This window comes from Callospermophilus lateralis, unplaced genomic scaffold (assembly GCF_048772815.1).
Source record: "Callospermophilus lateralis isolate mCalLat2 unplaced genomic scaffold, mCalLat2.hap1 Scaffold_91, whole genome shotgun sequence".
Lineage (NCBI taxonomy): Eukaryota > Metazoa > Chordata > Mammalia > Rodentia > Sciuridae > Callospermophilus > Callospermophilus lateralis.
Genome location: NW_027517238.1, coordinates 5,036,043 through 5,063,894, shown reverse-complemented (window position 1 = coordinate 5,063,894; position 27,852 = coordinate 5,036,043).

Below are 27,852 nucleotides of genomic sequence, written 5' to 3'. Positions count from 1 at the left end.
TGATGGTGAAAACCAATTTGGGAAGGTAGTATTGAATATTTTATAGCAAAGAAAAAGCAGGGATATTTAAAATAGTTTTGATTATTAGATTTGTGTAAAAAAATAAAAGGTAGTGTCCAGGCTTGATGTGGTGGTACACACCTGTAATCTCAAAAATCATAGTTTCTGAGGCAGAAGGATCAAAACTTCAAGGCCAGCCTTGGTAACTGAGACCAGGTCTCAAAATAAAATACTGAAGAATTGTGAAAATATATGAGTAATAAATCACCCCTGGGTTCAATCCCCAGGACTATATAAAACAGTAGTTTCCAAAATTTACACCCAAATCAGTAGCCTCCACTCTATCTGCAACTATGTAAAGTTCTAAAAGGCAACTAAATTTAGCAATACCTACTACTAGTTGTCTGATATTGATCATAATTTTGAAATATATACATAGAAAACCCTTCACAAAGTATTAAGGATTCCCATTATTTTCTCCAATTGCAATGAGAGAGGGAGGAAAAACAATTTAGCTTATGGGGCCATTTTTTCTCTTAAGGTCAAAGAGTCAAATATTAAAAGGCTTTAGTGTTTAATTGGTTATCATTTATGTAATCATAATGATATGTGTTCTGTGATTTCCTGCTTGATCTACATTGGACACTTTATTTTTTCTGAGTATCAGCATTTGTACATACCACTACACCCCACTCTATTATTTAATAGTTACAAGTCCCTGTGTTCATGCTTCATTAGTTAGTTATTCTCTTTTAAAAATAATTATGTGTTGCATTCTTTGTCTACATAAAATTTATAAAGTTTAAAAACCAGTAGAAATTTTCACAGATTTGACTTTAAAATAGTTTTCATCGCAAAACACACACCAGAAGTAGGAATGATTTCTTTGTCTAATTTATTAGCCTTTCTGACATCCAATATCAGGACATGAATGTTGCTCATGGAGGGATGTTCTTCCCATCAAGAACAATCAATACTACTTTCTTCTATCCCATCAAATGTTAAAAAATAGCACATTTTACTGTACTTCATATGCAGAATTTGACTTTCCATTATTTGTGTTTATTGGGATTTTACTTTCTTTTTCCTCAATTTGTTTTTTCTGTATTTTCTAATATTCATTTTTTTGTGTGTGTGGTGAGGAAAATAGATCACTAGAATCTTCTAACTTTTGCTACATTCAGTCACTTGACTACTCACTAGCTAATATTTCTATTAAATCATCATTTTGAAGGTAGGACTGAGGTATGCTAACAAAACCATTTTCAAAGTCTACTGAAGAATCAGCATAACTTTCTTCAGCTCTGTAGTTACAGCCACTGTTTCGTCCACAAATTCAGCTCCCTTTGTTTTATATTTCTTCTATATTGAGTAACTCTCTTTGAAATGAGGCACAGAAAATAGCTTTTTAGAATTTTATCATTTATGAAAATCTATTTTTATTTATCATTAAAGGACAGTCTGCTTCAGTTTAGAATACCAGATTGAATACTAGTTTTCCTTTAAATCATGAGGTTATTCTGTATTTATCATCTATAATTCATCATTAGTGATAAATACTTGGGTTCTTTTCTTGCTTTCTTGAAGCTGACCATGGTTTTTCTTTTCAGGATAGTCTCTCTCTCTCTCTTTTTTTTTTTTTTTAAGCGTAGCTACTTGAGAAATTCTGGAGATATATTTAGCATATTTAAATTTTATTTTCTTGAATATAGCATTCAATCAAAGTGGAATATTTCCAGACCTGATTTTCGTTCCAGTATATACTTATAGGAAACTGGGTAAAATATGGAAAATACTATGTTTATTTTTCAGACATCAAAAAGTGGCATAGCAGGGGAGTGAAACCATAGCAATAAGTGCAGACTGGTGAAGTGAACTATAACTATATTTTTTAAAATTGTTCTTAGTAAGTGCAGTTTGATAAAATGCTGTTAAAACTTTTGGGTAAAGGGGAAGTAAAAATAATCAAAGTATACCAGTGTAAGAAAAACTTGAAGTCTGGCACCTGAAAGCAGATTGTGTGGGAAACTTCATGTTATGATACAAAATAATCCCCCAATTTCCCTTCACCCTCTCACCCCCTTAACCTCATCAGAAACCACAAAGTTACTTAGAATAAAAGGTTTCAAGTTCAAGAGTCACACTCTCTTCAAATACAAAAAGAAGTTAAAATTCAACTAAACACAGAATCTTATGGAGATGTGAAACATCCTTAAAAAGTAAGGTTAAAGATGATTCTGTGTTGTTGTTTTTTTTCTTTTTTTGTGTGTGTGCTTTGTTTTGTTCTGAGGGTGTGGCTATTCCTTGGTCACCTGAACTCAGCAAAGAAACTATTATTTTGATGAAGTATCAGTGGCTGAACCACATTAAATACAGACAAATGTTAAAAAAAATTTAAAAAGCCTAATTACGAAAAAATATGTTGCTGCTTTCTCCCTGCACATTTTTTCAAAGTATTTCTTAAAGTTTTTGATTTTTTTTTTAGTCTTGAAAAATAGTGAAAAATTTTGTAGAATTTACAACCAACTGCATAAGGGTCTGGAAAGCTGAGAGGCTAAAGGAGGGCTGTGAGGAGCAGACAGAAAGGGGTCTTTCCCTTAGTTATTGGAGGCCAAATATAACTAAAAAAAGATACAAAAATCCATAAGTGTGTGTAAATCAGGAAATGATACAGATTATCAAGTTAGTATCAGTTATAAAAAATCATATAATCAAGAAAATAGACAAATCATGAACAGGGTTAGGAAAAATAGGTGTAAATTGTATTTTTAGAAAGTTATTGGTGATACATAAATAATAAAGATGAATTTATATTTTGATTTTAAATGGAAGGCAGAGAGGTATGAAAGTCATATAGTACTTCAAAAACCTTACTTAAGTTACAAAGGTATAATCAATTGATAGTTCCTACTTATTTTACTGTATATCTTCCTTGGCATTTCCCCTGAGGTCACACTTGTAGAGTGTGACCAATAACTAAGTAAATAACTAACCAAGAAGATAGTCACTGAAGTTACAATCTTTTTAAGAAAACCCCAATCAATGTCAGAGCAAAGAAATGGTACAACACCTATTCATTTCCTTCTTTGGAAAAAGGTCCCTTTTGCGAATCAGATAGAAGAGGAAATTGGTGAATCTTTATAAAAATATTACTAGAAATAAATATGAGTTTTCTTCATTTAGAAGTAAACTGAAATAAAATAAGACCATTGTACAATATCTTTCAGGTTTAGCCTTAAAAAATGAAAAAAAAAAAAACTCGTTCTAAAGAGCAGAATACTTGGCAGCACACTTTATCCTTAATTTTATGTGGATAAAGAAGTTACCTCAGGTAATAAAGTACATAAACTAATAGGAAGAAATCAAGACTTGATCAAGGGTCTAGAAGAAACTTTTGATGACTATAAAATTTGGGGAGTACAGTAATAAGGAGAGAGACAATGCAGTGTAAATCATGGGATTTCATGCTCTCACATACGAAAGCACATACATCATGGACATTGAACAAGACAGCCAAGTTGACAACTTGACTTGGCTAGTTATTTTTATCCAGCCTCGGATGCTGCACAGGATGAATGAGGACTGAGTACCATAATGGTTTTCATAACTGCATTTTATCTATCAAATACCTCTTCCAAATACCCAGTCAGCTTGGAGGAGAGGTCTATCTCTAGGTTCTTGTTACAGCATAATTCTTTTCATCATTCTCTCATAATAAAATAACAAGTGGACCTCTTAACTGAGAAATAATTTTAAGCAGAAAAACTCAAACTTTTTTTTTTACTTTTTGCTTTTAGAGACAATAAATGCTAAGCAAACACCACTAATGAAGTGTCAAGAGATTATGCCTAAAATTCAATCAGACCACACTTAACAAAAATAAAGATATTACTATTGGTCTATGACCATGGTATCAACTCTATTATCATCTACAAAAGAAACAAAAAGCTGCTGGCATGGTAGAATACTGGAATATTGAGTTCTAATTAGGGCTCTCAAGGAGGTAGATTAAGACCATGACTTAAATTTCATTATATCAGTTTGTGCTACCAAGAGATAGACTACATACATCCAGGAGCCAGAAAGTCCAAGTTGAAGAGTCCTCACTCACGATCATTTCCATTAACAAACTTGGCAATTATATTTTCTTACACCATTCTTCTGCATCCTCCAGTTTTAGAAATTCTAATTATTTAAGAGGACACTTTTCCAACAGGATGTCTAACAAGATTCCAAATAAAATTTAAACTGCACATGAGAACTCTAAATTCTATGTACTAAGAAAACAGAAAGGAAGAGAAGAAATTACAATCCTAGCTACGTCACTTCATTCTCCTTAACAGAAGGACATTTATTCCATGTTGCAATGATGACAAAAATCAGATAATGCAATCTGAAAACAGATAATCCTGTTTTCTACTTTTTAGTACTCACTTGCCCTACAATAATGGTTAAAAAAAGAGTAATAGTTGTTTCTTGAGAAAATTATGGTGAGGAGGCTCAAATAATTTGGGGAAGAGTATAAGTTTCACTCAATCAGCTAAGTTATAGAGATCAAAAGAAACATTTTTAGGGGATTTAAAATGAACAACAGAAGAGACATAAGATGACCATTAGTATGACATTCGATTAACACAGCTGTCAAAACTGTAATTAATTGGACTGTTTTCCCTTCTTATAAGTTTTCTTCAGGAATAGAGTCTCACCAGTACCATAAACTAAGTACAGAACTTAGACTGAAAAGTGAATTTTTGTGGTGTCACCATAGGGAACTGTGCTTTATGGCACCATTAGGACTGAAGGACTCATTTGCCAGACAATTGCTGAAAGTGGTCTTTTAAAAATACTTTCATCAGGAGAAGAGAGTTTTGTGGCTATGACCATTCAAGGCATCCTACACTCAAGACTGTTTGGAACTCATGTAAATCACACTCCATGTCTCAATGTAGGAACAAATATGAGAGTGCAAGACAGCTCCAAAATTTTACTTTGAGGAAGCAGAAGCCTCATTTGAGATCAGACTGCAACCCCAGATTTTGTGCACCCAAACGTGCTTCCTTCCCTTTATTTCCATTGTGCTGATCTGAAGCATACTCACTCATGGACTTCCAAGATGCCTAGTCATGGTCTTAGTCTACCTCCCTGGGAGCCTTAATTAGAACTCAAATGCCTCCTTAATCTGCTTCCAGACTTTTTTGTTTTCCAGAAGTTCTTCGAAGTCTTTTGTCACTGGAGATCACCTCCTCTTTTCATTGTGGATGTTTATCTCATTTTATGTTTCTCTTTGACTGTTACTTTAATTCATTGTGGGTAAAATAGACTTGTATATTTAAAGATCTGGATCATTAAGTAAAATACTTAGCTTAGTTTATGGGCTTATAATACACAATCAAAAATGTTCAATACATTTTAATATAAATTTAGATCCATGATTAAAATTGAGGAAATAAAATAGGCTTTATAAGGAAGTAATTCAGCACTACAAAATTATCATTGTTTTTCAAAAAGGATAAGAATTTTGGAAGATAACATGGCACCAAGAAAAAGAATCACTATTTTTATATATGGTTGTGCTTGAAAGAGAATAATAATGTCACCATAATTGATGATATAATATAAAACAAAAAGCTTTATGAACAATTTCTGTTCAATTCTGTTCAAATTCTGTCAATTATTTTTGACAAAATATATTTGAACCAAAAATTCCAAAGCCATGAATCTACCCAAAATACTATAAAGATACAGTGAATAGCATTTCTACACAAATCATGTAATTTTTGTTATATTATGTAAATTTTCTAGACATAGATGTAGAAGCAAAATACACTAATATTCTTTCTCAAGGCACATTTATAAATCTGCAAATATAATTAAACTTTATTTATTATACACAGATCAGTAAATCAAAAATGACAAAATACCTGGAAATAATTTCTTTGGCATATTCCTATTTCCTAGACAATAATGTCAGCTTTAATATAATATATCTTCCACATTTTCAGTGACACATAATTTTTAAACTTTAAGTAAACTTCTCCTTTAGGCTCAAAATTCACCATATAACTATGGTATTAATACTATGAGTGATGGATGTTAGAAGAAAAATTCTTAGTGCTTTTTAGAGATTTGTTTGAAATGAAACACTAGATCAACACATGATCCTTCAAAAAAATATAATAATGCAAGCACAGCAATAAATTTGAAATAAAGAAGGTATAGACATTATTAGCTACAGGACATTGAAACCTCATGCTTTGGACCTAAAAGGCAATTATTTTGCTTTGTAATTACAGCACTTTCATAGCTGTATCAGGAGTCTTAGATCCATGTTTTTGTTTTGTGATCTCACATGCTTCATTTATTCATATGTATTAATGTAATATATGCTTATATGAGTAATTTGAAATTATATGCCTCTTTCTATTTATAGAATTCTTTAAGAACTTCTTGGTAATCACACAGTTTCTACATTAGAGAGCAATTACCCTGCAAGCTAGAAAATGAACATTGGCTTAAAGAACTCTTCATCCCAGAGTTTAGCCTTAAAACTTCACATAGTTGATTGTCAATAAATTTATATGGTTCATAAAGTTAAGATCTGTTAAATCTTAAAGTAAAGAAACAGGAAACCAGAGAGTGCTTCTTCACAGTTGCCAAGCTGTCATTACTGGGAAACCCAAGGAGTCTTACAGGGCAGTCTGTCTCTCTGATTGATGTGGTTATGTAAAATTCAAGTCCTGCTTTTCTTTCCCACAACTTTGGCTTTCCTGTGTCATCTTGTTCTTTGCTTTTCAGTGATCAGAGAAGGAGATAGTTCACAAATATTTGTTCATGCTAAAGAAGCAAACAACAAGCAAAAAAACAAAATAAAAAAAAAAACAAACAACAACAACAAAAAACAAACACAACTAAAAAACAACTGAGTTTGTGAAAACTTCAGAAATTTAAGTACAGTGATCAGGGTAGGTATGGGATTCCACTGACCTAAATGTTCCTTTAATAAAAATTAGATTCGGACATTTTTATTGTAACAGAAATTCGAAAGGACATATATGTATGTATATAAGCACACATAAAACTAGTACATAAAGAACTAATAAACACAAATATTCCTCCTCTAAACTTGGAAATTATATTCCTGTGTATTTTTAATCCAGGAATGGAAAATTCCTAGCATGTTCATTTGATTTTTCAAAAATTTTCAGTGTGCTTCCAAACCCTTTTATCATGATCCTCTTACTTGTCATTTCTTAACTGAGAGAGTACAGGGTCAGGAAATTTTTAATTTTTTGAGTTAAATTGGATCCAAAGACTTTATGAGAAATTTAAGTAGTTTATGACATTGTGATATTGCTCTCTATAAAATGAAGTTTTGAACATAGAATCTCATTTCCTTCTAAAAATTTTAAAACTTATAATTAGTCAAATTATAAAATTCACATCATTAGTAGTTCTATTTTTTATTAATATTACAGTAACAAGTTTATAAATAAAAAATGCTAAATTACAAATGGAGATATGGTACAGTGGTGGAGCACTTGCCTAGTATGTGTGAAGTCCTGGGTTTGATCCTCAGCACCACATGAAAATAAATAAAATAAAGGTTTATAAAATATCAAGTTAAAACTCATGTCTTCTTTTATAATATGTATACAAATAAGTAATGTTTAAAATCTCTAGATGACATTCCATATGTAAGTTGTATCAGTAGAACTCATTAAACTTAGAACAAATGGGAAACTAAAATTAATTATCATTCCCTATTTTAAAAATGACTTATTTTAGGAGGATATGAATTAAAGAAGCAAACATTGTTAGAAGAAAATATCCTCAATGTACCATATGGAACACAGTTTTCTAGGCTGAGTAGAACTGTTGGAGCTGAAGTCTCTCTTCTGCAGCTACAAGAAACCTCACCAGTATGCTAAAATTTCCTCCTTCCACAGCCTTTCCATGAACCAACTGCACACTACTTCTGAATCTAAGAATGCAGAGGCACTTATCCAGATGGATGAGGCCAGGGAGAATGTGGGGCAGGTAACAGCCTAAAGAGTTGCACGTTTAAAGGAAAGCCATCTTTAAGTTCTGTCTCTGCAGGCCTATAATTTGAATATCTATAAAAAATGACAAAAATTCCCCTGGAAAACACAGAACTGTGGCTTTCCAAGTGTAACATGTCAGCTTTCTCTTAATTTTGCTTTCTTCTTTGTTGGATAACAGCAATCCTTGGAGAGCTGGTCTCCAAAATTTTTTCTGGACTTATTTGGAATGACATTTCAATTGGAATCATGTCTCAGTCAAAGTTGCTATTATTCTGATCATAATATCAAATTAGTCCAGTCCCATTAAACAATTTACAATGCCTCAACTTTGGCATGAGGGATTCCTGGCACCTCCAATGGTTCCACTATGGCTCTGAGCGTCCTACCTCTATCATGTGTGATAGGCTCCTCTTCTCTAGCTTGTTCCCAAATGAAGCACCTGGTTTTCTGGGTACTTTTGTTTCTGTATGCCACCATTTTCAAAGTGGCAGTTTCGTGATTCAGGCTCTGTGTAAAATATTAAAATTAATCTCAAATTTTAAAAGAAGAAGAAGAAGAAGAAGAAGAAGAAGAAGAAGAAGAAGAAGAAGAAGAAGAAGAAGAAGAAGAAGAAGAAGAAGAACTGAAGGCCACAGGCTGAGGAGATCACAGGAAGATTGAACATGGAGCTGAGCCAGAGCACATGCCAGAAGGCCACCCTAAGGAACCTGTGATGAGCCCTCATACTCACTAATGGTGGTAGAGGGGAGGTCTGCCCTTTCTCTTAGAGAAACCATGTAATATTAGCTTGGGCTTGTGTGTACTATATATAAAGTTATATAAAGTGTAAAAAATAAAATAGAGACTTGTGATGGAGAATCAAAAGAAAGTGCAATCATTTTAAGCAGGCCACTGATATTCCAGGTGTTGAAATCAGAAAATACTGCTTCATCACAACCATTGTCAATATGTGAAGGGTTAATAAAAGTGTCATAAAAAATAAAAAGGGTATTTCAGAGAGATTTGGAAACTTGAACTAAATGGTAATACAATAAAACTATAACCTGTACAGGTAATATTCTACATGGTTGATTTTGGGATAGTTTGAAAGATGCATAAAAAATATAAGAAATACCAAAGCATGAGACCTCCAAAGCCATGTGCAAGAGAAATATAAAATAGGAGAAGAGCATAACTAGTTGAACAAGCATTTGTGTGATAAGGCAAGGCTCATTTGTGGAGGAGGAAGCCCTGGGCTTTATGTGCCCTGGAAAAGTTTATCCTCTATACCAGCCCCCGTCCTGGCCCAGCCACACCTCTGCCTTTGCTGAAGTTGGTTGTGCCCTATTTTCTTGCATCGCGCCAATTGATCATCAAGGTACCACTTGGAAATGTCTCCTATATGTTCACTTATTCTCTGGGAGTATTGTTGGGTGAGTTGTGGCAGAGTGGTTGGCTTGTGTCTCCCCCAGCTTTGTGGAGTCTCCTTTTGTTTTGAGCCACAGAGAGCTCTTTGGAGAGCTACAGAAGTACAGACATACACCCTGATTTTCCTGTGGACTTGACACACAACATTGAGCAGGTGAGTCCAATCTCTTTGTTTAAGCGTCCCTGATTTTTAATAGAAAAGTGATTCCATTCCTAATTGTGAGCATTAGATTCATTTACCCTGATACCCAGACTTTAGCTCCAATCAGTGAAACAATAATCTCTGGAGAGTACTCTTAAGCATTGGATTTATTATTCTTTCAGGGAGGTTCCTAGATGTTATGAGTAGTATTAAATAAATGTTAATGGACCAAGGTCTTGAGAACATATTATACATTTGTATTGTGGCTTTTATATATTTTTAGAGGCTTGAATAGAGTTTTTTCCTTTGGTACTTGTGATTGAACTCAGGGGCTCATAACCACTGAGTCACTTCACCAGTCTTCTTTTGTATTTTATTTACAGACAGTGTCTCACTGAGTTGCTTAGCACCTCAGTTTTGCTGAGGTTGGCTTTTAACTCGTAATCCTTCTGCCTCAGCCTCCTAATCTGCTGGGATTGCAGACATGTGCCACCTCAACTCAGCTTGAATAGATCTTTAACATCTCCCAACTTCTATTTATTTATCTTTAAGATTGGGCTGATGCCACTTGCTTCCCAAGACTGTGGTGAGAATTAAATGAAGTCATAGATAGTTGGCACTTGGTGCCTAGTGAATGCTACATAAGCCAGGGGGATGACAGGCCCTTGTATTTTTGCTTTGTGGGCACCCAGCTTTTTGTCTGTTGGCAAAGCCTTGAATAAGTTAGCAAAACCCTGTTTCAAAAAAAAATACATAAAAGGACTGGTGATTTTATTAGTATATTCATTTGTGACATATACATTTATGGGCATAACATCATTGATCAGTCTCATTTCTCAGTGCCTGAATCATCTCTCTTATCTTCTCTTCCATCTGTCTAAACTCCACTATTCTCTCTCCAATTTTTTTGAGATCCACTTCTTTTTTCACTCCATTTTTCCTTTTACCTTTCACATATGAGAGAAAACACTTGACAATTGACTTTTTGAGTCTAATTTATTTCATTTAATTTGATGATCTCTAGGTTCATTCATTTCCCACAAATGGTATAATTCCATTCTTGTTTATGGCTGAGTAGAATGAGTAAATTTGTAAAAAGATGTGTAGATGCTATTTTCTGGGTATGTCACCTGCCAGCACACAGAACCTTCAGTGTCCAAGCTCAGCCTGACATTGTTTGAGTCAGGGAATGAAGATGCAGGACGAAAACGGTCTCATGTGAACCATTTAAGGTCTTTCAATCTGTGGCTCTGACTGCTTGTACATGCACCAAACAGCCTGGTAACTTCCAGAGTGTCCTTTATTGTCTGCATTGATGACTAACCTGTCTTGTGGGTCTGTTTTCAGTACAGTTTTATTCTCAAGAGGAGGGAGTCAATGTGAATGTAAAACCTCCTGAATCTCCAGGTGTCAGATATAGGATTTGGCTCCTTCCCACAATTCTTTCCCTTTTGTCCATTCATGAAACTGCCTTTATCAGCTTTACATTAGTCCTCAATTCATGTGGCACTGTTGTATTTATCCTGGCCCTGAGCTCTGATTGGGGGCAGAGAATCTAGAGTCAGAGCAGACCTGGGGCCACTGAACTTAATTATTTTATTTTTTTTTTACTTCTCAGGGATTCATGTTCCCATGTTGTGAAGTGAGATTGACAGCTAGTAATGGTAACATTTAATGACATCAGGAGCCATTGATAACCATGTACTGGACTATTGTTTTTGAGATTTTTGCCCCCTGCCCCCTTCACTGGCAATAAGAACTCCATGAGCAGAAGCCATGTTTACATCCATGTTGCAGGACAGGGATGCTCAGCTGTGTCGAGTTAAACTTGTTTAAGGTAATACAGCTAGCATATGGCAGCTTCATTGTAGCTGTGGGAACAGAGGGGAAAAATGCACAAATCATCATGGAAAAGTGTTGGCACATAATGATCAGGTCATAGATCAGTAAAAGGAGGTACAGGTACAATGGAAGGCCTGGCTCTAACCAGGGTATAGGCAGGGCTGAGGAAGTGAGAGCAGAGTCCAGAGTACAGATTAGAAGCAGGCTTCACTCCTACCTTAAAGAGGTAGCTCAGAGAGTAACACCACAGGAGGTCTGGGACTGCCTTTCAGGGATGGGGAAAAGTGGGGGTTCCCAAATTTGACATGTAGAGATGCAGAATATGAGGATTGTGCTTGGTGGAAATCCCCAAGCTCCTTGCTGTTGTATATGCATGTACATAGGTGCATACATGAGGGATGCCCAGAGAAATGTCCTCACCAAACATTGAATTGCCTTGTTCCTTGATCTTACATACTGTAAAAAATGAGTGTCTGTGGCTTATAAACCACCCAGTCTACCACAAATTATTGTAGCATCTTGATGAGAGTAAGGAAGTGCACCATCTGTGTCCTCACAGGATAAATTGAGAAGTTTCTTTGCAGCTCCCTTTTAATAAATGACAAAAATCCCATTCCATGGCTCTACCCACATTACTTAATTGCCTTGCAAGACCACACCTTTGTCTGCCTAGGCTCATGATAAACTACCACAACATTCAAATACATACTCACACAGGGTCTAGGACTGGTCATTTTCCCCCAAGTGTGTATAGCCAAGCTTCTGAAATCTGAACCTGGAAGTAATTGTCAAGTCCTCTCTGTGTTCTTGGCATTAAACATTCAAAGAATTCTTCAGTGTATGTTAATAATCGTATCTGTGTATTCACCAGACTGCTCACCCTAGATAAGAAGTGGCTCCTGCACTTGGAGACTTCAGTCTAATGGAGAAAGTATAAAACCCATGTTGTCCCTTGCTGTGCAGACACTAAACATTGCATATGAATCCTGGGATCCTTTAATGTCAATTACTGATCAGTAAATGTTACATCACAACAAGCATTGCTACTTTAGGTAAAAATTTTGATCACACTGGAGAAAAAGATCCTGGAAATCATGCAAGCTTAAGAAATTAATTAGTCACAGAATAGTATGGTTAATGTTTGAGTTGTCAGATTTTTACCTGTCTTTTGGCCCTTGATTTTTGTCCTTTGATTTTATTCTATGTTTTGAACGTGGTTGTTGTTTATGTGGCTCAAATATAAACCCAGTTAAAATAGATTGATGACTCACCTATATTCCATCTCCACTAATCTTTTCCCATTGCCCTTCATAAACATATGTTTTAATTGTTTCTAGTATATATTCTTACTTTTTCTTGTTCTGGTAAGAGGCAATAACAATAATAAGTTATTATGTAAATTTCTTTCTTACCCAAAAGGGAGTGCTCCTGTATATCCTGTCTGCCCCTTATTTTTTACTCAATGAAACAACCTGGAAAACACTCCACATATGCAAAAATCTTAAATTCCCATGGTGTAGGTTGACCAAAGTTGGAACTAAACAAATGATGGACATTCGGGCTATTTCTGAACTTTATTTATTATCAATATTTCTGTATTGAAAAGTTCTGGGAATCTATTTTATATTCTTGCAAATGTACATTCAATGTTCAGTCCTGCAATAAATATTGCTTTATCAATGGCTACTTTTTAAAATTTCAAATAATGAAGCCCAATTTGCTGGAAGATTGGAACATTTTTTCTTTCTCCCATCAGGTATACATGTTCATGCTTTCTGTAGATGCCCCAGTAGACAGAGGCCACATTTTGGATATTCTGTGCACTATTACAGTGTGCTGGTAATGTCTTCTTTTTCTGAGGGAACCATTTCTTATTTCTGTTATTTATTTTCCTTTTTACATATGATTGATACCATGTCATGGTTACAGAAGAAAATACCAGTGTCCTACCCTTAATAAATCCATGGCTTGGTGAGAGTCCAATGCTAAAACCAATAATTTCTTCCCAGTACAATGATCACCAAGGACAAAATGCATTTTGGTTGTTTGTGTCTTCCAACAAATTGATCTATGTAATATAAGTCCTTATACCTATGGGCTGAGAGTTTTAAATATTGTTTATTTATTTTAATGTTCAGGTATTAACAGTGATAACATTATTTATTTTTTAGTTAGAGGTTTATCTATTTATTGAATTTTATAAAGAACTGAGGATATGAGCCCTATAAAAAAGAATTCCTGGAACACCTCAAATATTTTAAATAAATGCCCTAGAAAGTAATACATTGGTATAATTATTCAGCATACAGTAATAAATATAAGATCACATTAGGTCACATTGACAATGGCAGTAGAAGAAAATGAGAAGCAAGCATTCAAGAACATGCAGAATTCCCACAAGGAACAAGGAAGCACAGGCTCTGATGTGAGAATTTATGGTTTAACTTTGCCAAGCAGGAGCTTCTGGGGCTGAGGGTGATGTCATAGAGAACACACAGCAGGCAGATGGTAAAAATGGAGAAGTTCCCCCAAACCTGTGAAAGTAGATTATTAATTTATATTTGATGTAATCTCCAAAATACTGAGACAAAAACATCTGTAACTATAAACCCCATAATTTTCAGAATCCCTAGATATATTAGGGCCAAGAAACCAATGGTAAAGTTCTAGGGTTAGATCTTGTGCGAGAAAAGGAATGTGAAGTTGCAGAAGATAATTATGGTGTTAGCTGAGATCTCAAGACGAACTTCAGAGGAAAATGTTTCTTATACAAAAAAATATAGTTTGTTGATCATTTTTTCATATACCATATTAATGGTATATATATTAGGAGAAAATGAAGCAGAAGCCATTATTTCAAATATTGTCATCTTTATCAATCTCAGCCTATCCTATTACCAGAGATGTGATATTTGTGGAAATAGCAACCAAAAAGAATTTATTTTTAGAAATAGTTACATAATATTTTCTTAACATCTTATAAGTGTTTTAGATCATTTTCTTTTTTGAGTCATGCTCAGTCTCTGGGCATGTGATATGCTTCTTACACCCTGTAATCTCCAAGCATTTGCCCTCTATAAAAATCTGGTTTGGTAGATCTTGCTTTAGAAGAGTTCCTTTAACATGTAAGATGCTAAATCAGTTGTGTTTCTCCTAGGAAGTATTTTTGAGGTACTCTCTTCAAAATGAGGAAGAAAATATTTCTCCAGACTGACCTTCTTTATATAAGGAGCAAACCAAACTTTGTTAAGCTTTGAAGAAATTTCATACTGTTCTGTATTCAGGTAGTTCTGTGTGTGTTGCTGAGTTGCCTTTTGATGTCCAGAAACCTGTGTTTTCTCATCTCTACAATGGGAATAATTTTTGAGGACAAAGATTAGCAATGTTCCTCATGCAGCCTACTAATACATGACTGGGCTGTGATTCAGACCTAACAAAGCACTTGTAAGACACCATGAAGATTCCAATTTTTTAAACATTATCTGCCATTCACATATATCACATATACTTTCCTTCAAAAGATTGTAATAACCTTTTTAATGTAGGGCCCTGTGTCATACACATGAACAAATATAAAATGTTGAGTCCTCCATTTCTAAATTCCATTTTTTCCCCTGTGGTGATTCAAAATGATACAACTAATTTCATGTTTCTCCTTGCCTTCTTTTTACTCTATGTTCCCAATTAGAGTTCTCTACTTAGAGGCATAAAGAGATATCTATAATATATAATATATATACATATATACTGTGTGTGTTTACATGCATAATAAATATATACTATGTATAGTATATGTATATATATATATACTATTTTTAATATATATTTTCTATATACTATAGTATACACATGCTATTATATAAACAAAATATATTTATATTATATAATATACATATATGATACATATACATATATTATACATATACACACAGTATATATATGTATATATATATTTATAATATATCATTATATATATATATATATATATATATATATATATATATATATATATATCACTGTTTTGAATATTTATCATTAATTAAGGCCTAAAATAATAGGAAAATTTGTATGTGTGGTAGAGGAATTTAAGCTTTCAAATTAGATACAATTTTTTAAATTTATTATTTATTTATTTATTGGTACCAGGGAATAAACCTAGGGGTGCTTTACTACTCAGTTACATTCCCAGCGTTTTTTTTAATATTTAGAGACAAGGTCTCAACAAAGTTGTTTAGGGCCTCATTATGTTTCTGAGACTCATTTTGAAGTTGTGTTTCTCTTTGCTCAGCCTCTGGAGCCACTGAGGTTTTACACATGTGTCACCATATGTGGTGATACCTGCTTAATAATTAAAATGTCTTTAATCATGGAAGAAAAACAAATGTCATAGAGCAGTAGTCATTAGGTCTAAAGTCAATTATGAAATAAGGAGTTTTCCTTTAATGCTTTTAAATAATAGACTCAAAGTTGTGGTTATATGTGAAGACATGGGCACGACTTTCTGGAACATCTTCTTTTGCTTCTGTCTGATATCTTAAATGAAAGGGTCAATTGCCAGCATTTGGTGAGAAATAGTCTACTTTTGAAAACTCTCCAGTTAGACCTTCCTGCTCTTATCCATGGCATTATCTCTCATATTTTTTGGACTTGAGAAGAAGTATTGGAAAAAAAAAATTACATCCCCCACCTAGAATAAAAGAGAAGCAGTCAGGACCTTTATTTTTTTGAGGTCAGAAAAATTATAGTTCTGAAGTCCAGAATGTGGTTTGAGCTGTGATATTCTGGAGGCTTGACATATTGGTTTTGAGGGCACAGATTCAACAATGCATATACTTTTAAAATAATATTTTATTTGTCACATAATTGTAATATTCCCATATTAAAATATTTATGCCATTAAAATCAATTTTTTACTATTTATTTAATTTGTGAATAGTAAATAAAATGACTACATTTGTGTCTGATGTATTCTTATCATTGTGCTTACTGCCTTAAAGGATTGCATCCCAGTTAAATTTTCAATGTTTCTTCAGAAGAAGAGAAAGCAAGAAAGTTAAATAAAATTTTTCATTATTGGTATTTTATTATTTTCATCCAAAATAATATACAGATTTATAAAATCACAGATTAAAAAGACCTTATGTGAGAGGTTAAATGCAAATGTTCTTTTGGGTAGGTTGGGTCTCACTAATACCAGGAAACCTTAACTTAAGCCAGTTGCAGCCTGAGGCTCTGTATTTCAGTTCCCAGCAACTGAAAAAAAAAAAAAACTGCAACCAAGAATCTGTCCTTCTAACCTCATTCTTTTCAGCATTTGATGACATGTCACTAAATCAGAAAACTCAGTAGGATTAGCCTGAGAGAGTGAAAATATAAGTGCTGTCCTCTTAGGTGTGCTATATCAAATATAGCACATGGCCAATAATGAGAGGCAGGCTTTGGCCATCTGGTGTGGCTTTTTTTCTCTAGAGATTGCCAGCATTTTTTTCCCTTTCTAAGATTCCTCTTTATGTTCAGTGGATCTAATTTTTTCCCTTGTTCATGTGCTGGAATATTTACTGACAGAACATTGGGCCCATCAAAAACTAGTAAGTAGTGGTGTGCTCTGGTACCCTGACACTGGTGGGCAAGGCTTCATGAAATTGGCTGTACTGGCAACTGTGGACTGGTAATCCTGGGGTAGTCTCTAGAATCTGCAGGCCATGGTCTTCATCTAGGTTAGGTTATCTCTGAGTCTTTAGTGGCCAGTAATTTTGGGCATGTGTCAGTGATGGGGACTTTGGGAGTCCTGTCCTATTTCTGCAGAGTATCTTCCATCCTTACCTGAACTTCTTTCTGAAAGTGCAGCATTTTAGCCGCTTTCAAGATTGTGTCGTGGAGTGAGCAGAGTCACTAGAATCAAAACTCCATGTGTTCTCTCCTTGCATGAGTGTGGTAGTGATCTGTAGGAGTCTCAGTTATTCCTTCCTCTCAATCTTGCTAGTCTTTCTTTTTTGTGAGTATAGTGGTACTGTAGATTAAAAATGACTACATTTGTGTCTGATATATTCTTTATCCTACCTGAGATTTTCCCTAGCCCGTAACTTCTGCTACTCTTTTATAATCTATCAGTACTCCTCTGTCTTAAATTTCTACAATTTTTACTTTAGTTACCATAGTTCTATGTTGACACTCCTTTGCAAATATTCAGAGCTGCATTTCCCTGCCACAAACAGAACCAGTTTTTGCTTCTCTCCCTCTGTACACTTTTCTATATTGATTCCCCATGTGTCACTCCAATTACTTTCTTTGTAAACACACTTTTGAAAAGATCTAAATGTCATTTCTTTTATAAAGTATTTTATTGGTACATGTTATATGGAATAGTGGGTTTCACTGGGGCATATTCCTACAGGCACATAAAATAATTTAATTAAATTTACTACCCAGGATTTCCTATTTCTCTTTCATCCTCCTTCCCTCAGACCTCCTCACATCCTAACAGTTTTCACGAGATTTCCTCATTATCTTTCTTCTCTCTAGCTTCTGTAATGGAAGAAAACACATGGCACTTTTCTGAGTCTGGTTTATTTCACTTAATGTGTTCTCCCTCTCCATCCATTTTCCTGCAAATGACACAATTTTGGTCTTCATGGCTGAATAATACTCCATTGCATGTATATACACACACCATATTTTCTTTATCCATTCATTTGTTGAAAGACAACTAGCCTGGCTTTATGACTTTACTATTGTGAGTTGTTCTGCAATAAACATGAGAATATATTTATCCTTAAAATATGCTAAAAAGACACTTCTCAAAAAAAAAGTAAAGATAACTAACAATGATAAGAAAAAATGCCCAATATCTTTAGCCACCAGGAACATGAAAATTAGAACTACTCTGAGATTCTTTCTCATTTCAGTCAGAATGGCAATCAGGGAGACCACAAATAACAAAAGTACTGATGAATATGTAGGGAAAATGGAAACCTTATGGACTATAAACCCCACAGCCACCATGTAAATCAATATGAAAGTTTTTCAAAAATCTGAAACCGTAACTACTACATGATCCAGCTATTCTATTCCTTCATGCTTACCCAATAGAACTAAATATTAATTTTATAATACAGTGCTAATTATTTTCATTTTGAGAAATTGAGCAAAAGGAACATCAACCTGGAGTCTCATTGGCACAGCCCCACTCTCATTGGAGAAGCACATTGATAAAGAGGCCTGTTGCCAAGAGAGGCACTTAGAAGGAAACTGCTTTAAGGAAGAACTTCTTGAAAGAAGCTACTGAACAAGCTGATGCTGGAAGCTGACCAGAGCTACCTTCTTCAGATGATAATGAAGTAGCATTACTGCTCTGGTATAGAAATAGACTCTAAGAACCAATTTTCTCCCTACATACTATACCCAAGCTCATTGGCTATGTTTGCTCACTGGGAATGAAAATATTTAGATCGTCTACATGAGAAGTAGAACATTTGGGAGTGGACAGAAGAGATTTTGAAACTGGCTGAAGATATCACCTGCTCTGTAATTGAAGCTGCTCTACTAACTGGAAACTTTCACTGGCTTTTGTATTAGGTGTTTTACAGACGCTAAATTCAAAACTGCCCTTTCTATTTGGCACCTCCAAATACAAACCATCCCTCAGACTAGGTGGTTGCACTGTGGGCTCATAGACCAATGTTCTGGAGATGGATGCTTTATAAAATGGAATCACCCATTAAAATATCCCATAGTGATGTTTACTCTAGAATTTTTGCATAATCAACCTAATTTTGCTATTATAAAAGACAGGAAGTACTACAACTACATCCTTAAGGTTTTTCCCTTGGTGACTTAAACACTTGATTCAATGATGTTCATCTTGCTTTTTCAAGATGTGTTTACAAAGTTATCAATCTGAAGGACTAACTGCTGACTGAGTAGCAAATCTATTGACAGAAAAGCATAATGAGCCTAACTATTTATGGTTTATGATTTATTCCAATCTTTAAAGTGTAATATGTGCAAGTAAAATTATATGCAATAGATACTTCCAATCTAGTTTAATTCTATATACAAAGTGTTCAAAAAATTGGAGAAATCAATGGCATATATTTATGGCACATAGAAAACATTACCTTATTTTTCTGCTTCATTGAACATGAATATTTTTAGATTTTTGTTTTCTCATTGAAATTAAAAATGCATTGACTTTTACATTGCATGAGCCCAGTTCTTAATTTCAAAGTTAGTTAGAAAGTTGATTTTCATGTTTATAGTATGATATGGACAGCATATAGATAATGAATCATAGTAAATTGGCATTTATGAAATATTAGTTTTCTGCAAGCATCAACTCAGAGAGGAAGATTACATTTTCTATTCATTAAAAATACATTTTGAAAGTCATCTGTTCTTTAAAATTTTTACTAAAATAGATAATGCAACTGTTTTTTAATATGCCAGTCCTTGCTGAAGAGTGTTTTAATGTTGCTTTGTATGCATTATAAAATGACTAGTAGAAATTTTGCAGACATTAAGGAAATATTACATAAAAATAAATTACAAAAATAATTCATTAAAGGGTAATTTAAACTTTAAGAGTGAATTTTAACATTTTGGTACCAGATAAAACTCATTATATAGTGATTTGAATGGGATAAGAATTTAACAAATAGTAGTTGAAAGAGCATATACTTATATCCACAGATAGATATACATATACCACTAAGGATGGTCCTTAACAAGAGCTTCTTGTCTTAGTCCTTGATTCCTTAATAAATAGTCATTATATTTGCTCTTTTATAATATTATTCATCCTTTCTTCCATAAAATTGATACTAATGTGTTTGTTGGGGAGATTTTTCCCTGGACACAATTTGTTCCAGAAAGGATTGATGATTTTAGAAATTGATAGTTGGATTTCATTAGGTTCTAATGATTTTCAGTTTGAACATTTGATTTTTGTTTCAGATAGCTGTGGCTCTATATGCAAGACAGTTCCTTGCTCTTCTCAGCATTATTTTTGTAAGGGTTACTGCACTTCAGCAGGACAGTTTACAACTAACTTCCTGTGTAGTGATTAATTATTCAGAGCATAGGCTTTGATGTCACCCTGCTTATGATATCATGTGATTGGGAATTGTGTGGCTTTTCTCTAAGTCATCATTTTCTCAACTGAAATGGTGCTTTGAAAGTGCTTAGAATTTCTGAGAACTAAGTGAGGCAAAAAATTAAGGCATTTAACACAGTAAACTAACCTCAAATATAGTATATTTTAAGGAAAACTTTAGGACTAAGGTTATCCTTGTCTTTATCATTTAATATTACCCAGGAACTTGGATACATCATTTTAACCTTCTCAGACTGTTTGCTTGTTTAGAATGAGGAGACTGAGTTAGATGGTTCTTAAATTTACGTTTAGCTCTGATTCTATGAATCTGAAATGAAGTAATGCCAAGTGAGTAATTAAATCCTGTTCTTTCTTGATGTGGGAGAAAGGGAGAAAAGACAACTTTTAGCTGTCTGGATTCCCCTCCAAATTTTCTACAACTATGTAGCATTTTGAATACAGGTATTTATTCCAGAAATTATTAAATTTACTTTCCTTTTATATTTTTTAATTTTTATTTATTTATTTTATTTTATTTTTTTTCATCTTTCATACATTTGATTCAAGTGAGTTATGAACTTCCATTTTTACCCCAAATACAAATTGCAGAATCTCATCAGTTACACATTCACAATGTTTACATAATGCCATATAAGTGACTGTTGTATTCTACTGCCTTTCCTATCCCCTACTATCCCCCCTCCCCTCCCCTCCCATCTTCCCTCTCTACCTCATCTGTTGTTGTTCAGTTCTCTCCATCCCCCCTTCCCCTCACAACCTCTTATATGTGATTTTGTATAACGATGAGGGTTTCCTTCCATTTCCATGCAGTTTCCCTTCTCTCTCCTTTTCCCTCCCACCATTCATCTCAGTTTAATTTTAATCTTTTTCTCATGCTCTTTCCCCCCTGCTCAGTTCTTAGTTGCTCTCCTTAAATCAAAGAAGACATTTGGCATTTGTTTTTTAAGGATTGGCTAGCTTCACTTAGCATAATCTGCTCTAATGCCATCCATTTCCCTGCAAATTCCATGATTTTGTCATTTTTTAGTGCTGTATAATACTCCATTGTGTATAGATGCCACATTTTTTTTTTTTATCCATTCATCTATTGAAGGGCATCTAGGTTGGTTCCACAGTCTAGCTATTGTGAATTGTGCTGCTATGATCATTGATGTGGCAGTATTTCTATAGTATGCTCTTTTAAAGTCCTCAGGGAATAGTCCGAGGAGGGCGATAGCTGGGTCAAATGGTGGTTCCATTCCCAGCTTTCCCAGGAATCTCCATACTGCTTTCCATATTGGCCACACCAATTTGCAGTCCCACCTGCAATGTACAAGTGTACCCTTTTCCCCACATCCTCACCAGCACTTATTGTTGTTTGACTTCATAATGGCTGCACAACTCAATAATTATGGGGGACTTCAATACACCGCTCTCGCCATTGGACAGATCCTCTAGACAAAAGCTCAACAAAGAAACTATAAAACTCAATAACACAATCAATAATCTGGACTTAACCGACATATATAGAATATATCAACCATCACCAAGTGGATACCCATTCTTCTCAGCAGCACATGGATCCTACTGAAAGATAGACCATATATTATGCCATAGGGCTACTCTCAGTAAATACAAAGGTGTGGAGATATTGCCATGCACCATATCTGACCATAATAGAATGAAAATGGAAATCAATAATAAAAGAAGGAAGGAAAAATCCTACATCACCTGGAAAATGAACAATATGTTACTGAATGATCAATGGGTTACAGAAGATATAAAGGAGGAAATCAAAAAATTCTTAGAGATAAACGACAATACAGACACAACATACTGGAATCTATGGGACACAATGAAAGCAGTTTTAAGAGGGAAATTCATTTCCTGGAGTTCATTCCTCAAAAAAAAAAAAAAAAAAAAAAAAAACCAACAAATAAATAAACTCACACTTCATCTCAAAACCCTAGAAAAGGAAGAGCAAAACAACAGCAAATGTAGTAGAAGACAAGAAATAATTAAAATCAGAGCAGATATCAACTAAATTGAAACAAAAAAAAAACATTGAAAAAATTGATAAAACTAAAAGTTGGTTCTTTGAAAAAATAAATAAGATCGACATACCCTTAGCCATGCTAACGAAGAGAAGAAGAGAGAGAACTCAAATTACTAACATGCGGGATGAAAAAGGCAATATCACCACAGACACTACAGAAATACAGAAGATAATTAGAAAGTATTTTGAAACCCTATATTCCAATAAAATAGAAGATAGTGAAGATATCGATTAATTTCTTAAGTCATATGATCTGCCCAGACTGAGTCAGGAAGACACACACAATTTAAACAGACCAGTATCAAAGGAAGAAATAGAAGAGGCCATCAAAAGACTATCAACCAAGAAAAGCCCTGGACCAGATGGTATACAGCAGAGTTTTACAAAACCTTCAAAGAAGAATTAATACCAATACTTTTCAAGCTATTTCAAGAAATAGAAAAAGAAGGAGATCTTCCAAATTCATTCTATGAGGCCAACATCACCCTGATCCCGAAACCAGACAAAGACACTTCAAAGAAAGAAAACTACAGACCAATATCTCTAATGAACTTAGATGCAAAAATTCTCAATAAAATCCTGGCAAATCGAATACAAAAGCATATCAAAAAAATTGTGCACTATGATCAAGTAGGATTCATCCCTGGGATGCAAGGCTGTTTCAATATATGGAAATCAATAAATGTTATTCACCACATCAATAGACTTAAAGATAAGAACCATATGATCATTTTGATAGATGCAGAAAAAGCACTTGACAAAGTACAGCATCCCTTTATGTTCAAAACACTAGAAAAACTAGTGATAACAGGAACTTACCTCAACATTTTAAAAGCTATATATGCTAAGCCTCAGGCTAGCATCATTCTAAATGGAGAAAAACTTAAGGCATTCCCTCAAAAATCTGGAACTTGACAGGGATGCCTCTTTCACCACTTCTATTCAATTTAGTTCTTGAAATACTAGCCAGAGCAATTAGACAGACAAAAGAAATTAAAGGCATAAAAATAGGAAAAGAAGAACTTAAATTATCGCTATTTGCGGATGACATGATAATATATTTAACAGACCCAAAAGGGTCTACAAAGAAACTGGTAGAGTTAATAAATGAATTCAGCAAAGTGGCAGGATAAAAAATTCTTTTATATTTTGTTAACTGAAAAAATTGGGATTTAGGAGTAGTCTTCTCTGATTTCAAATTTTGATTTTTGTGATTTCTCTATGTTCACCTGTAATTTTAAGTATGCAGTATTAGTTTTGTGTACATGAGGGTATTTAGCTAAATTGACCAATTTAACAAAAATCCCATTTAAATTAAAACTTAAGAATATTTTGTGAGATATCATGCTAAATATCTTGTTCATAAATATATTGAACAGTCAGGTTTTGCTTATGTTTATGAAGATGACATGGTGTTTTTAATGCATCACCCTGCCTAAATAACAAGTTAGAAATATTGTCTGTGAACAATTTATTGCATGATTGAAGTTCAATGGGACTTTAGTGATACTTTTTAAGCATTCATAGATCTAATGGCCTATTTTGCAAAAGGATATTGAAAAATATCATTTGGATGACTGTTTAGAATATGAAGTTAATGATGAATGAGCTTTCATATTAATCATTATCGTGAGAATCCCAAAGGGAGGTGTGGTTTTTAAATGTATGTCCTTGTAAGCAGGATAATTCATAAATGCACAAAGCATATTAGAAATGGGACTTGAGTGATAATATATTTAAGAATGTAATTTATTATTCTTTTCACACCTACTCTACTCAATATGCAGGGTTTAAAATGCAATGGCCATCAGTCAAGGAAGTGTCATTAGAAGAATGTGGACATGGACTCCTGGGATTCTAATGATTGTTATCTTTTGGGGTCAGCATGGGAATGGACAAGGCCAAGGTAGGTGCAAGCATGTTCTAACACTTGAACACTGGATGTGAGTTCCACTTTAGAATAAAATTACATCAGTCTTTGGTTTGATGGTTGTGGCAATTTGTTGTAATCTTTCCCGAAGATTTTGTCAAAGTGTACCATTATGCTTTTGAATCAGTTAAATTGTACTAGAGTTAGGTGTGACTTGGTGTATCAAATTCAAAACCATCTTTCTGAAATACGTTTTGCTTGGATTTAATAGATACTGCATGTGTGTGTGTGTGTGTGTGTGTGTGTGTGTGTGTGTGATTTTAGAAAATTACAAAGCATTTAAAGGTTTTATATTTTGAAGAGAAGTTTTTGAATCTGTTTTTGTTAGTGACCTTCATGGTATATAGATTGATTTCAAAAATATTTTTGATGTGATATTCTTCAGAAATTAAATGCAACACTTGATGATTCTCATTGTCAGAGCAAGTATTTGGGACAAAATTAGTAATGGAGTACAGCTGTGACGTTGTGGCGTTCTGAAATGTCCTTTGGAGAGTAGAAAAAGGTCATAGATTTTGTAATAATGTTTTCAGTATATTGTTTGGTTGAGTAAATCTATGGAGCGGTTTACACAAATGCTAGTGTCTCTGTGTGTGCATTTCATGATTAGTATTGTATTTTTGGAAATGTGGTGCCTACTCAGATATAAATTAAAATTTATTGTATATGATTAAGAGAAGTTATGGACCCTTAGAATTATTATTTTTCCCTTTTGGAGGGCTGTGTTTTGATTTGTCAGAATTTGAAATGAAATTTTTGAACAGGAAAAGCATAGGGGTAGATATGTGACTCCTGATATAGTTGGAAGTGTGTTCTGGTATTATATAATTGTGATGGAATTGAGATTTACTAGTTCTTTGGCTTCCAAAATATTTAATGGGTATTTATAAATATTTGCATATTCAGATTTTTATTTACCCTTTTGAAGAGCTCCTTCAAAACAAACACTGTTTGCTTGCCATATGTAGTTTTGTCCTATGAATTTTTTAACTCAAATAGGAAGAAGTTTCCAAAATAAAAGTGCATGTGTATCCATGTATGAGAATAAATATATGTGTATATGTATGTATATGTAGGTAATGATGTGATTGTGTTTCTTTCATGCCATTAAGAATTTATATTATAGGCTGGGGTTGTGGCTCAGGAGCAGAGTGCTTGCTTAGCATGTATGAGGTTCTGGGTTCAATCCTCAGCACCACATAAAAATAAATAAATAAAATAAATGTATTGTATCTAACTACAACTAAAAAAATAATTTATATTAGTATCTAGTTGAGTATTCATTTTCCTTTTCTTCTATGTTGAAAACAATGTATGAAATTATATTTAATATATAGTTTTTGAGTTTTTTTTGCCACCAAAGGTCTAAAACAAGAATCTGTAGACAGTTGCTGTCTTACATTTCTATTGGCTAAGAGAGCTATTAATACTTCTGGCAGTATATCAGTTCACTAAAATGCAGTCTGCTTACTGTATATAGAGATCGAGCACTACATGTAGTATTGAAGAGGATTGCAAAGTACTTCCTCTTATCCGATGGACAATATTTATTTTATTTTTTTCTGATGAATAATCATTTATTGGACATGTAAAATAATTGTAAAAAATAAGTATTTTCTTTGTCCAAAATCATTATTCATTTTTTAAATTTACTCTTTTAATATTGATTGCTCAGATAAGCTTTAACTTTGATTGTGACCATCATTTATTTTAAAAAAATACCTGGAAATCAATTTGTAGCTGAACATCAGTGAAGCTTCTAATGGTAAATGTGAGTTAAGTAATTTGGCTTCTTTTTAAAAGAATAAATTAAAATAGACAACAATTCAAAGGAAAAAATGACTTAGCAGAAAACATAATGGAATGCTTTATCTTTATTATTAAGGGAATTTTACTTTCTGAGTAGCTATACTGAGTGATGGAGATTTCTCAAGTATAATGAACAGACCGCACCATTGCAAATATGACATAAACTACATATTATAATATGTTCACTATTAAATATCTTTTTCACTTTTAAATATTGAAGCAAAAATCTGTTTATTAAATTTTTTTGCACTTTTGCATATTGAAACAAAAAATAAAGTTTTTCAATTAAAATTTATATTATTTGTCATATTTTAAATAAAAATCTTAGAGCTCTTTACTATTATTGATAAGAATATAATAATTAGGAATCTAATGAGTAATATATTCTCTATGGTTTGCAACTCTCCTTTGAACATTGGTGATTTACATCTTAAACTCCAGAATTATGACTAAATCTCAATAAAGTATGATTCTTACAGCAAGTGTGCATATAAAATGTAATGCAGTTATTTTAATATAAATTTAAATTCCTCAGGCATGATAGTAAAGCCAGTCTCTATTTCTATGAGTAGATTATGTTTTAATTGTTTGTCACTGGGAAATTTAGATATTCTTTCCCATTGATACCACATTAGAAATGGTGTGTAGTTGAATTGAGAAGGTATGTGAGTTGTCATACTCAGTATTGTTTGAACTGTGGATAATCGCCACTTAAACAAATGTGATAAACAAATGTAGTCTGAATTCTAAACACGAATTTTTCCCCCAATCCCTCTGGAAGCATCAGGGTCAAAATAAGAGGAAACAGAGGGACATGCAGTGGTATCAGGCACATTAGAAGTGGACTTTTTAATCCATCAAATAAAGCATCTGCATTAAGACATCCAATGCTTAACTTCTGGATTAACAGGTGCTTGTCTTTATGGTAGCATTCTTGGCTAAGCCTTGCCTTTTATCTAGACTGCTCATGTTTTTTGCACAATAGAAACTGTTAGGTATGGGAAATTGTAGGCAATCCTTAAGATAAAGTAGAAGGTATTTGAACTTTAAAAGAAAATATATCCACCTTACAAATAAAATTCAGTGTAAACATTCAGATTTATTGTGTCTTTCCAGGAACTAGAATAGACATTTTTATAGTCCTTTTTTAAACATTAAGTTAAATAGTGACATTACAATAATCTAGATAGAACTGAACTGGCATGCAATAAGAATAGGTATAATTGGTATCACAACCAGCAAAACCATGGACCTATTAACTGGAATAAAAGGGGGGTGGGAGAGAGAGAGAGAGAGAGAGAGAGAGAGAGAGAGAGAGAGAGAGAAGAGTCCAATCCATTTATAGCCTGCTAGAGAGTGTAGGAGGCAGATATTACATTCAGAAATGAGAAATTGTTTTCAAATACAACAATCCCATTTCGTCCTCAAAAACATATTTAAGTGATAATATGATGTATGCATTATGGTTATGAAAGCATTAGAATAAAAAAATCAGTCACTAGGATGAGTGTGAATATAAAGGCAATTTGAAGC